This window comes from Eubalaena glacialis, chromosome 2 (assembly GCF_028564815.1).
Source record: "Eubalaena glacialis isolate mEubGla1 chromosome 2, mEubGla1.1.hap2.+ XY, whole genome shotgun sequence".
Classification (NCBI taxonomy): domain Eukaryota; kingdom Metazoa; phylum Chordata; class Mammalia; order Artiodactyla; family Balaenidae; genus Eubalaena; species Eubalaena glacialis.
Window position 1 is genome coordinate 55,380,405 of NC_083717.1, and position 12,171 is coordinate 55,392,575.

Genomic DNA, 12,171 nt, shown 5'->3' on the forward strand with positions numbered 1-12,171 from the left:
GGCAGGGGACAGCAATCCTGGCTAGACGAAGGAACCCAGAGACGGCACACTGTCCCAAGCCTTCCCACCTGGATTGGCATCCCAGGCTGCTTTCCCAATGGTTCTTCTCCCCATGAGATGACCACCACCCTCAACTTGAATAACGTGGCTGTGGACACCCACGGCAGCAAATGCAACGTGAACCTCTGCCTGCTTTCCTTTTGGGAGCCACGTGCTGGACCTCAGTTCCAACGAGGAGACGGTAGGGATGTCTCACTCATTTTGTTCAGCTTTCCAAGGAATGCATTTGTGGGAGTCATCATCGATCCAAGCACATGCTCAAAAGTTGGACATGGAAAGTTGCAGATTCCACCAGGGGACGGACAGCGAGCTGAATCATATCAGCGTACAGAAGCGGCCAGAGCCAAGCCACGGGGCAGAAAATGCAGCCAGTTCCCAGGGCATCGAAGCTCGTGTTCCCCAAGAAAAACCAGAAGTAGAGGGTGTAGCCATGGTGCACAAGTACCCGTTGCCAAACCTTTAGGTTTAGCAAAGAAGTGCCGCTTACCGCAACAAGGGTTGAAGCAGGATCCTCATGGAATGCACGACAACACCCCTCCGAGGCTCCTTCGCCTGGCCTCGCCTTGCCACACCGTCCTCACTTCAACGGGTATCAGGGCTTATACGGATGGCCCCAGGCTGCTGCTTGCTTTCCTTCCCTGGCATTCCACCTGGCTCGGGGTGAGAGAACACACGCATGCTTGAGGAGGGTGCACGGGCGTACCGAGGGAAAGGGCGATACCACCCAGCGACGTGTGCTCTATCTCTCCTCAACATTTCATTTGCTGTCCATCTTGCTATGTGTCGGCAGCCAAACGTGAAAGGATGGTGACACAGACGCCTTCAGAGCGTGCGGCCATCAGGACAAAGAGCGCCGCCGACCAACAAGCCCCTGGTCTCGGGCCTTGCAACCCCTCCCCTGAGCACTCTGCCCTCCATCACAGCAAAAGGATGTCTTCCCGATCCTCTGAGACACCCTTAGGAAAACTGGGCCCCCTCAGCCTAAGAGCCAGTGCCCTCTAGGGGAACAAACACCCCCTTGGCACTCATGCTTCCACACAGTGGACATGCCCTCAAGGGGAGAGATCTTCCACAAGGGAAGGGCCCTTGGCCGAATATGACGCCCTCCATCTAAAGCGGCTCGTAGGGACCCGTGACAAAGGGCACCTGAGTAACCCCTGGACTGATCAAGGGAGACTCAACAGCAAGCATACTTCCTGGTCTCCTGCCAAGTCAGAGGAACTTCCCTAGGACCACAACCAAAGCTAATGGCATGGGAGCCATTCCAATGCCCAAAGTGGTGGGGCAAACCCTTGCAGCAAATGGGTAACTTATCGTAGCACCTTGCACAACCGCACTCTTCTCTTCAAGGACAAGACCTTGAAGAAACCGAGGGACCCAGGTCCTCCAGAACCAACGTGTCACCCACAGCCGTGCAATGAGAGAACGCATCCAACATCCTGGACCCTTGAACCGGCATGACTTCTCTGGCTTGAAGCCATGCACGCTGGAGATCACAGGCTCGCAGCGCCAGAGGGTGGCAGGACAAAATGACCCCTGCAGCACACATTCACTCCAGCCCTTAAACCTGTAGCCTTTGCTTGGCAGCCGACTCCCTTCTTTCTGCATGGTTGGGCCCAATGACCTCCGGGAAGAGCTCCAAACCTCAGGGAATGCTATGCGGACTGGGTACAGCAATGACGCTGGCATATCCTAAGGAACACCTTCACACCTTCAACATAGGGGCAATGAGGCCACACAGGGACAAAACATCCCAACGCCTCCAAATCGGTCCCAGTGAGAAGACACCATACTGTGCCGTGAAGGCAACCATTCGCTGGAACAAGGACCCGCCGTGAAGCACATTGACAAAGGGGAGGAAAAGGGTGGGATGGTCCACGAATGTGCACCTGTATTCCTTCCGTACACGGGCCTCCAAATGCTCCTGAAGATATCCCAAAAGAGTTCTGGGAACCCTATGTCCACCGACCATCTATCCACCCAACAGTAAGCCTGTGGGCTTAGCCAAGACTCTCACGTGTATTTCCCGATCGCCTTGCCTTCCTGTCTCCACCAGGATCCAAACGTCTCACGGCAAGGTGCCAGAGCCACCCCTCACCTAAGTAGCTTGATATCCCCTGGATTTGCCTAAGGCATTTTCCAACCTCTCCACACAACACACAAGCAGGACACAACCCAAGGAGGAGCCATCAGCGTCGCCCAAATCCCAGGGACAGTGGCCCATTTGATTTCCCCCGACCATCAGGGCAAACCTAAACTGCATCCCATCTCCCAAGCTGAACATGACAAAGAAGGCTGGCCTGGCCAGGACTCCTTCTCTGACCCTGAGTGCAGAGACTTCTGTTTCCTTGCGGGAACAAGGCAACGACCTGGGCTCGAGGGTGGCCTGTAGATCTCAATGGCAGGCCAGAGGAGCACCAGTGGCTCACGCTTCCTTTCGCACCCGCACGCTGACCGCGGCAGGGGATGGCAGTCCTGGCTAGACTCAGGTGCCCAGAGACGTCAAGTTGTCTTTAGATTTCCCACGTGGATGGACATCACAGGCTCCTTTCCACTTGGCTCTTTCCGCACGAGAAGCCCGCCACCCTCAACTTGAACAATGTTGCTGCGTACGCCCACAGTAGCACATGCGACATGGACCTCTCCCTACCTTTCCTTTGGGAGCCACGTGCTGGACCTCAGTGAGGATGAGAAGACGGTAGGTATTGCTCATTCATTTTGTTTAGATTTCCAAGGAATGCATTTATGGGAGTCATCACCGATCCACGCACCTGCTCAAAGGCTGGACGTGCAAAGTCGCAGCCTCCATGGCGGACTGCTAGGGAGCTCTATCATCTCAGCAGTAGGGAGCTGCCAGACTCGAGCCACGGGGCAGGAAGTGCACCCAAGTCTCAGGGCATCGGAGCTCAGGTGCCCCAGGAAGAGCCCAGTATGTGAGGGTGTAGTCTTGGTGCACAAGTCCCCGTGGCCAAACAATTAGGGTTCTTCAAAGAAGTTCCATTTTCCACCACAAGGTTTCCACCAGGAACCTTGTCGAGCCAGAGGCGATACTCTTGGATCACACAGAATACTATTGGCATTGCAGATATTCCGATGCCCAAACTGGCAGGGCAAACCCTTGCGGCAACTAGGGTAACTTGCCCTGGCGCCTTGTATTTTCGCACCCTGGGCCCGTCAGTGACATGAACTCGGAGAAACCTGAGACCCATTCGTTTTGTTCAGATTTCCAAGCAGTGCATTTATGGGAGTCATCATCAATCCACGCACCTGCTCAAAGGCTGCATGTTCAAAGTCGCAGGCTCCACCGCGGGGCAGCCAACGATCTCAATAATGTCAGCAGTCAGGAGCGGTCAGAGCCGACCCACGGGGCTGGAAATGGAGCTAAGGATCATGGCATCGGATCTGGGGTGCCCCTGGAAGAGCCAAGAAGGTGAGGTGTAGTCTCAGTGCACAAGTCCCCGTGGCCAAACATCTACGTTTCTGCAAAGAAATTCCGCTCACCACCACAAGGTTCCTACGAGGATCCTCAAAGACTTCACGCCAAAAACACTCTGAGACTCACCTCGCCTTGCCTCACCTTGCCGCACTGTCCTTACTTCGCCAGGTATCAAGGACTGTACAGAGGGCCCCATGCTGCTGCAGGCGTTTGTTCCCTGGCACTCCACCACCTGCCTCAGGGTGACAGAACACAGGGATATTTGAGAAAGGTAACGGGCGCACAGAGAGAAAGGGTGATACCGCCCAGCGATGTGTGCTATATGTCCCCTCAACATTTCATTTGCTGCCCATCATGTCTGTGTGTCCACAGCCAAACGTGAATGCATGGTGGCACAGATGCCTTCAGAGCTCACGGGCATCAGCACAAAGAGCACGGCCGTCCAGCAAACCCCCTCGTATGGGCCTTGAACTTCCCCGCTGAGCCACCTCCCCGCCGACAAAGCATAGGGATGTCATTCTGAACCGCTGAGACACCCTCAGGGGAAGTGCGATTACTCAGCGTAAGAGCCACTGCCCTCTGGGGAACAAAACCACTCCTGGGACATAAGCTTCCACACAATGGACTCACCCTCAAGGGGAAATGTGGTCCCTGAGATCTTCCCCAAGGGAACGGCCCTTGGCCTAATGTGACGACCTCTAAAAAAAGCAGCTTGTAGGGACAGGTGACAAAACGCACCAGAGGAACCCCTGGACTGAACAATGGAGACTCACCTGCAGGCATACTTCCTGGCCTGCTGCCAAGACTGACAACCTACCCTTGGCCCACACACAAAGCTAATGGCATGGGAACCATTCCGATGCCCAACGTGGCGGGGCAAATGCTTGCAGCAATTGTGTAACTTGCAGTGGTGCCTGGTACTTTTGCACTCCGGGCCCATCAGTGACGTGACCTTGGAGAAACCGTGAGGCCCAGGTCCTCCACAAGCAACTTGTTACCCAGAGCTGTGCAACGAGAGAACCCAGCCAACAGCGTAGACAATTGAACCGGTATGACTTGTCTGGCCTGTCGCCAGGCTCGCCGGATACCACAGTTATGACGCACCAGCGGGTGGCAGGAAAAATGACACCCACACCTCACACCCTCTCCTGCCCTTAAACCTGTGGCCTTTCCTTGGCAGCCTACTCCCTTTTTTCCGCATGCTTGTGCCCACTGACCTCCGGGAAGAGCTCCAATCCTCAGGGAGCCCTATGTGGGTGGGGTGTAGAAACGATGCTTGGCTGTCCTCAGGGACACCTTCACATCTTCAACACAGGGGGAACGTGGCCAGACAGGGACAAAACACCCTACGGCCTCCAAATCGGCCCCCATGAGAAGACACAATACTGTGCCACGAGGGCAACCATTCACTGGCACAAGGACCCGCCAGGAAGCAAATCGATGAAGGAGAGGAAAAAGGCGGGATAGTTCACAAATGTGCTCCCGTATTCCCTCCCTACACGTGCCTCCAAATGCTCCTGAGGGAATCCCAAATGTGTTCCGGGAACCCCATTGCCACCGTCGATCTATCCACCCACCAGTAAACCTGTGGGCTTAGCCAGCCATCTCACGTGTCTCTTTCGCTCGCCTTGCCTTACTCTGTCTCCACCGGGATCCCAACGTGTCATGGCAAGATGCCAGAGCCACCCCTCACCAAGGAAGCTTGCCATGACCAAGCTTGAGTAAGGCATTTTCCAGCCCCTTCACACAGCACACAGAAGCAGGACACAACCCACGGAGGAGCCATCATATTGGCCAAACTCCCGGGAACAGTGGCCCATTTGATTTCTCCCCTCATCAGGAGAAACCTAAACTGCATCTGGTCTCCCAAGCAGAACATGACAAAGAAGCCTGCCCTAGGCCTGGAATCCTGTTCTGACCCTGAGCATACAGACTTCTGTTTCTTTGAGGCCACAAGGCAATGACCAGCAGGTGGGGGCGGCCTGTATCACTCAAGTGCAGGCGACAGGACCATCAATGGCTCATGCTTCCTCTCCTCCCTGCTTGCTGAACCATGGCAGGGGACAGCAATCCTGGCTAGACGAAGGAACCCAGAGACGGCACACTGTCCCAAGCCTTCCCACCTGGATTGGCATCCCAGGCTGCTTTCCCAATGGTTCTTCTCCCCATGAGATGACCACCACCCTCAACTTGAATAACGTGGCTGTGGACACCCACGGCAGCAAATGCAACGTGAACCTCTGCCTGCTTTCCTTTTGGGAGCCACGTGCTGGACCTCAGTTCCAACGAGGAGACGGTAGGGATGTCTCACTCATTTTGTTCAGCTTTCCAAGGAATGCATTTGTGGGAGTCATCATCGATCCAAGCACATGCTCAAAAGTTGGACATGGAAAGTTGCAGATTCCACCAGGGGACGGACAGCGAGCTGAATCATATCAGCGTACAGAAGCGGCCAGAGCCAAGCCACGGGGCAGAAAATGCAGCCAGTTCCCAGGGCATCGAAGCTCGTGTTCCCCAAGAAAAACCAGAAGTAGAGGGTGTAGCCATGGTGCACAAGTACCCGTTGCCAAACCTTTAGGTTTAGCAAAGAAGTGCCGCTTACCGCAACAAGGGTTGAAGCAGGATCCTCATGGAATGCACGACAACACCCCTCCGAGGCTCCTTCGCCTGGCCTCGCCTTGCCACACCGTCCTCACTTCAACGGGTATCAGGGCTTATACGGATGGCCCCAGGCTGCTGCTTGCTTTCCTTCCCTGGCATTCCACCTGGCTCGGGGTGAGAGAACACACGCATGCTTGAGGAGGGTGCACGGGCGTACCGAGGGAAAGGGCGATACCACCCAGCGACGTGTGCTCTATCTCTCCTCAACATTTCATTTGCTGTCCATCTTGCTATGTGTCGGCAGCCAAACGTGAAAGGATGGTGACACAGACGCCTTCAGAGCGTGCGGCCATCAGGACAAAGAGCGCCGCCGACCAACAAGCCCCTGGTCTCGGGCCTTGCAACCCCTCCCCTGAGCACTCTGCCCTCCATCACAGCAAAAGGATGTCTTCCCGATCCTCTGAGACACCCTTAGGAAAACTGGGCCCCCTCAGCCTAAGAGCCAGTGCCCTCTAGGGGAACAAACACCCCCTTGGCACTCATGCTTCCACACAGTGGACATGCCCTCAAGGGGAGAGATCTTCCACAAGGGAAGGGCCCTTGGCCGAATATGACGCCCTCCATCTAAAGCGGCTCGTAGGGACCCGTGACAAAGGGCACCTGAGTAACCCCTGGACTGATCAAGGGAGACTCAACAGCAAGCATACTTCCTGGTCTCCTGCCAAGTCAGAGGAACTTCCCTAGGACCACAACCAAAGCTAATGGCATGGGAGCCATTCCAATGCCCAAAGTGGTGGGGCAAACCCTTGCAGCAAATGGGTAACTTATCGTAGCACCTTGCACAACCGCACTCTTCTCTTCAAGGACAAGACCTTGAAGAAACCGAGGGACCCAGGTCCTCCAGAACCAACGTGTCACCCACAGCCGTGCAATGAGAGAACGCATCCAACATCCTGGACCCTTGAACCGGCATGACTTCTCTGGCTTGAAGCCATGCACGCTGGAGATCACAGGCTCGCAGCGCCAGAGGGTGGCAGGACAAAATGACCCCTGCAGCACACATTCACTCCAGCCCTTAAACCTGTAGCCTTTGCTTGGCAGCCGACTCCCTTCTTTCTGCATGGTTGGGCCCAATGACCTCCGGGAAGAGCTCCAAACCTCAGGGAATGCTATGCGGACTGGGTACAGCAATGACGCTGGCATATCCTAAGGAACACCTTCACACCTTCAACATAGGGGCAATGAGGCCACACAGGGACAAAACATCCCAACGCCTCCAAATCGGTCCCAGTGAGAAGACCCCATACTGTGCCGTGAAGGCAACCATTCGCTGGAACAAGGACCCGCCGTGAAGCACTTTGACAAAGGGGAGGAAAAGGGTGGGATGGTCCACGAATGTGCACCTGTATTCCTTCCGTACACGGGCCTCCAAATGCTCCTGAAGATATCCCAAAAGAGTTCTGGGAACCCTATGTCCACCGACCATCTATCCACCCAACAGTAAGCCTGTGGGCTTAGCCAAGACTCTCACGTGTATTTCCCGATCGCCTTGCCTTCCTGTCTCCACCAGGATCCAAACGTCTCACGGCAAGGTGCCAGAGCCACCCCTCACCTAAGTAGCTTGATATCCCCTGGATTTGCCTAAGGCATTTTCCAACCTCTCCACACAACACACAAGCAGGACACAACCCAAGGAGGAGCCATCAGCGTCGCCCAAATCCCAGGGACAGTGGCCCATTTGATTTCCCCCGACCATCAGGGCAAACCTAAACTGCATCCCATCTCCCAAGCTGAACATGACAAAGAAGGCTGGCCTGGCCAGGACTCCTTCTCTGACCCTGAGTGCAGAGACTTCTGTTTCCTTGCGGGAACAAGGCAACGACCTGGGCTCGAGGGTGGCCTGTAGATCTCAATGGCAGGCCAGAGGAGCACCAGTGGCTCACGCTTCCTTTCGCACCCGCACGCTGACCGCGGCAGGGGATGGCAGTCCTGGCTAGACTCAGGTGCCCAGAGACGTCAAGTTGTCTTTAGATTTCCCACGTGGATGGACATCACAGGCTCCTTTCCACTTGGCTCTTTCCGCACGAGAAGCCCGCCACCCTCAACTTGAACAATGTTGCTGCGTACGCCCACAGTAGCACATGCGACATGGACCTCTCCCTACCTTTCCTTTGGGAGCCACGTGCTGGACCTCAGTGAGGATGAGAAGACGGTAGGTATTGCTCATTCATTTTGTTTAGATTTCCAAGGAATGCATTTATGGGAGTCATCACCGATCCACGCACCTGCTCAAAGGCTGGACGTGCAAAGTCGCAGCCTCCATGGCGGACTGCTAGGGAGCTCTATCATCTCAGCAGTAGGGAGCTGCCAGACTCGAGCCACGGGGCAGGAAGTGCACCCAAGTCTCAGGGCATCGGAGCTCGGGTGCCCCAGGAAGAGCCCAGTATGTGAGGGTGTAGTCTTGGTGCACAAGTCCCCGTGGCCAAACAATTAGGGTTCTTCAAAGAAGTTCCATTTTCCACCACAAGGTTTCCACCAGGAACCTTGTCGAGCCAGAGGCGATACTCTTGGATCACACAGAATACTATTGGCATTGCAGATATTCCGATGCCCAAACTGGCAGGGCAAACCCTTGCGGCAACTAGGGTAACTTGCCCTGGCGCCTTGTATTTTCGCACCCTGGGCCCGTCAGTGACATGAACTCGGAGAAACCTGAGACCCATTCGTTTTGTTCAGATTTCCAAGCAGTGCATTTATGGGAGTCATCATCAATCCACGCACCTGCTCAAAGGCTGCATGTTCAAAGTCGCAGGCTCCACCGCGGGGCAGCCAACGATCTCAATAATGTCAGCAGTCAGGAGCGGTCAGAGCCGACCCACGGGGCTGGAAATGGAGCTAAGGATCATGGCATCGGATCTGGGGTGCCCCTGGAAGAGCCAAGAAGGTGAGGTGTAGTCTCAGTGCACAAGTCCCCGTGGCCAAACATCTACGTTTCTGCAAAGAAATTCCGCTCACCACCACAAGGTTCCTACGAGGATCCTCAAAGACTTCACGCCAAAAACACTCTGAGACTCACCTCGCCTTGCCTCACCTTGCCGCACTGTCCTTACTTCGCCAGGTATCAAGGACTGTACAGAGGGCCCCATGCTGCTGCAGGCGTTTGTTCCCTGGCACTCCACCACCTGCCTCAGGGTGACAGAACACAGGGATATTTGAGAAAGGTAACGGGCGCACAGAGAGAAAGGGTGATACCGCCCAGCGATGTGTGCTATATCTCCCCTCAACATTTCATTTGCTGCCCATCATGTCTGTGTGTCCACAGCCAAACGTGAATGCATGGTGGCACAGATGCCTTCAGAGCTCACGGGCATCAGCACAAAGAGCACGGCCGTCCAGCAAACCCCCTCGTATGGGCCTTGAACTTCCCCGCTGAGCCACCTCCCCGCCGACAAAGCATAGGGATGTCATTCTGAACCGCTGAGACACCCTCAGGGGAAGTGCGATTACTCAGCGTAAGAGCCACTGCCCTCTGGGGAACAAAACCACTCCTGGGACATAAGCTTCCACACAATGGACTCACCCTCAAGGGGAAATGTGGTCCCTGAGATCTTCCCCAAGGGAACGGCCCTTGGCCTAATGTGACGACCTCTAAAAAAAGCAGCTTGTAGGGACAGGTGACAAAACGCACCAGAGGAACCCCTGGACTGAACAATGGAGACTCACCTGCAGGCATACTTCCTGGCCTGCTGCCAAGACTGACAACCTACCCTTGGCCCACACACAAAGCTAATGGCATGGGAACCATTCCGATGCCCAACGTGGCGGGGCAAATGCTTGCAGCAATTGTGTAACTTGCAGTGGTGCCTGGTACTTTTGCACTCCGGGCCCATCAGTGACGTGACCTTGGAGAAACCGTGAGGCCCAGGTCCTCCACAAGCAACTTGTTACCCAGAGCTGTGCAACGAGAGAACCCAGCCAACAGCGTAGACAATTGAACCGGTATGACTTGTCTGGCCTGTCGCCAGGCTCGCCGGATACCACAGTTATGACGCACCAGCGGGTGGCAGGAAAAATGACACCCACACCTCACACCCTCTCCTGCCCTTAAACCTGTGGCCTTTCCTTGGCAGCCTACTCCCTTTTTTCCGCATGCTTGTGCCCACTGACCTCCGGGAAGAGCTCCAATCCTCAGGGAGCCCTATGTGGGTGGGGTGTAGAAACGATGCTTGGCTGTCCTCAGGGACACCTTCACATCTTCAACACAGGGGGAACGTGGCCAGACAGGGACAAAACACCCTACGGCCTCCAAATCGGCCCCCATGAGAAGACACAATACTGTGCCACGAGGGCAACCATTCGCTGGCACAAGGACCCGCCAGGAAGCAAATCGACGAAGGAGAGGAAAAAGGCGGGATAGTTCACAAATGTGCTCCCGTATTCCCTCCCTACACGTGCCTCCAAATGCTCCTGAGGGAATCCCAAATGTGTTCCGGGAACCCCATTGCCACCGTCGATCTATCCACCCACCAGTAAACCTGTGGGCTTAGCCAGCCATCTCACGTGTCTCTTTCGCTCGCCTTGCCTTACTCTGTCTCCACCGGGATCCCAACGTGTCATGGCAAGATGCCAGAGCCACCCCTCACCAAGGAAGCTTGCCATGACCAAGCTTGAGTAAGGCATTTTCCAGCCCCTTCACACAGCACACAGAAGCAGGACACAACCCACGGAGGAGCCATCATATTGGCCAAACTCCCGGGAACAGTGGCCCATTTGATTTCTCCCCTCATCAGGAGAAACCTAAACTGCATCTGGTCTCCCAAGCAGAACATGACAAAGAAGCCTGCCCTAGGCCTGGAATCCTGTTCTGACCCTGAGCATACAGACTTCTGTTTCTTTGAGGCCACAAGGCAATGACCAGCAGGTGGGGGCGGCCTGTATCACTCAAGTGCAGGCGACAGGACCATCAATGGCTCATGCTTCCTCTCCTCCCTGCTTGCTGAACCATGGCAGGGGACAGCAATCCTGGCTAGACGAAGGAACCCAGAGACGGCACACTGTCCCAAGCCTTCCCACCTGGATTGGCATCCCAGGCTGCTTTCCCAATGGTTCTTCTCCCCATGAGATGACCACCACCCTCAACTTGAATAACGTGGCTGTGGACACCCACGGCAGCAAATGCAACGTGAACCTCTGCCTGCTTTCCTTTTGGGAGCCACGTGCTGGACCTCAGTTCCAAAGAGGAGACGGTAGGGATGTCTCACTCATTTTGTTCAGCTTTCCAAGGAATGCATTTGTGGGAGTCATCATCGATCCAAGCACATGCTCAAAAGTTGGACATGGAAAGTTGCAGATTCCACCAGGGGACGGACAGCGAGCTGAATCATATCAGCGTACAGAAGCGGCCAGAGCCAAGCCACGGGGCAGAAAATGCAGCCAGTTCCCAGGGCATCGAAGCTCGTGTTCCCCAAGAAAAACCAGAAGTAGAGGGTGTAGCCATGGTGCACAAGTACCCGTTGCCAAACCTTTAGGTTTAGCAAAGAAGTGCCGCTTACCGCAACAAGGGTTGAAGCAGGATCCTCATGGAATGCACGACAACACCCCTCCGAGGCTCCTTCGCCTGGCCTCGCCTTGCCACACCGTCCTCACTTCAACGGGTATCAGGGCTTATACGGATGGCCCCAGGCTGCTGCTTGCTTTCCTTCCCTGGCATTCCACCTGGCTCGGGGTGAGAGAACACACGCATGCTTGAGGAGGGTGCACGGGCGTACCGAGGGAAAGGGCGATACCACCCAGCGACGTGTGCTCTATCTCTCCTCAACATTTCATTTGCTGTCCATCTTGCTATGTGTCGGCAGCCAAACGTGAAAGGATGGTGACACAGACGCCTTCAGAGCGTGCGGCCATCAGGACAAAGAGCGCCGCCGACCAACAAGCCCCTGGTCTCGGGCCTTGCAACCCCTCCCCTGAGCACTCTGCCCTCCATCACAGCAAAAGGATGTCTTCCCGATCCTCTGAGACACCCTTAGGAAAACTGGGCCCCCTCAGCCTAAGAGCCAGTGCCCTCTAGGGGAACA

At 55.3% G+C, this 12,171-nt stretch overlaps 7 non-coding genes across 7 annotated transcripts; all 7 read right to left on the minus strand.

The window, feature by feature from the left end:
• Positions 1-216: 216 nt before the first annotated feature.
• LOC133086139 (small nucleolar RNA SNORD116) lies at positions 217-308 on the minus strand. The gene has a single exon (XR_009699908.1). It is a non-coding gene; the product is annotated as a small nucleolar RNA SNORD116 (small nucleolar RNA).
• A 2,425-nt stretch (positions 309-2,733) lies between these two features.
• On the minus strand, positions 2,734-2,825 carry LOC133086517 (small nucleolar RNA SNORD116). Its single transcript, XR_009700271.1, has one exon. It is a non-coding gene; the product is annotated as a small nucleolar RNA SNORD116 (small nucleolar RNA).
• A 402-nt stretch (positions 2,826-3,227) lies between these two features.
• On the minus strand, positions 3,228-3,321 carry LOC133085931 (small nucleolar RNA SNORD116). Its single transcript, XR_009699729.1, has one exon. It is a non-coding gene; the product is annotated as a small nucleolar RNA SNORD116 (small nucleolar RNA).
• A 2,446-nt stretch (positions 3,322-5,767) lies between these two features.
• Positions 5,768-5,859, minus strand: LOC133086140 (small nucleolar RNA SNORD116). Its single transcript, XR_009699909.1, has one exon. It is a non-coding gene; the product is annotated as a small nucleolar RNA SNORD116 (small nucleolar RNA).
• A 2,425-nt stretch (positions 5,860-8,284) lies between these two features.
• LOC133086518 (small nucleolar RNA SNORD116) lies at positions 8,285-8,376 on the minus strand. The gene has a single exon (XR_009700272.1). It is a non-coding gene; the product is annotated as a small nucleolar RNA SNORD116 (small nucleolar RNA).
• Positions 8,377-8,778: 402 nt separating this feature from the next.
• Positions 8,779-8,872, minus strand: LOC133085932 (small nucleolar RNA SNORD116). The gene has a single exon (XR_009699730.1). It is a non-coding gene; the product is annotated as a small nucleolar RNA SNORD116 (small nucleolar RNA).
• A 2,446-nt stretch (positions 8,873-11,318) lies between these two features.
• LOC133086135 (small nucleolar RNA SNORD116) lies at positions 11,319-11,410 on the minus strand. Its single transcript, XR_009699904.1, has one exon. It is a non-coding gene; the product is annotated as a small nucleolar RNA SNORD116 (small nucleolar RNA).
• Positions 11,411-12,171: the final 761 nt, after the last annotated feature.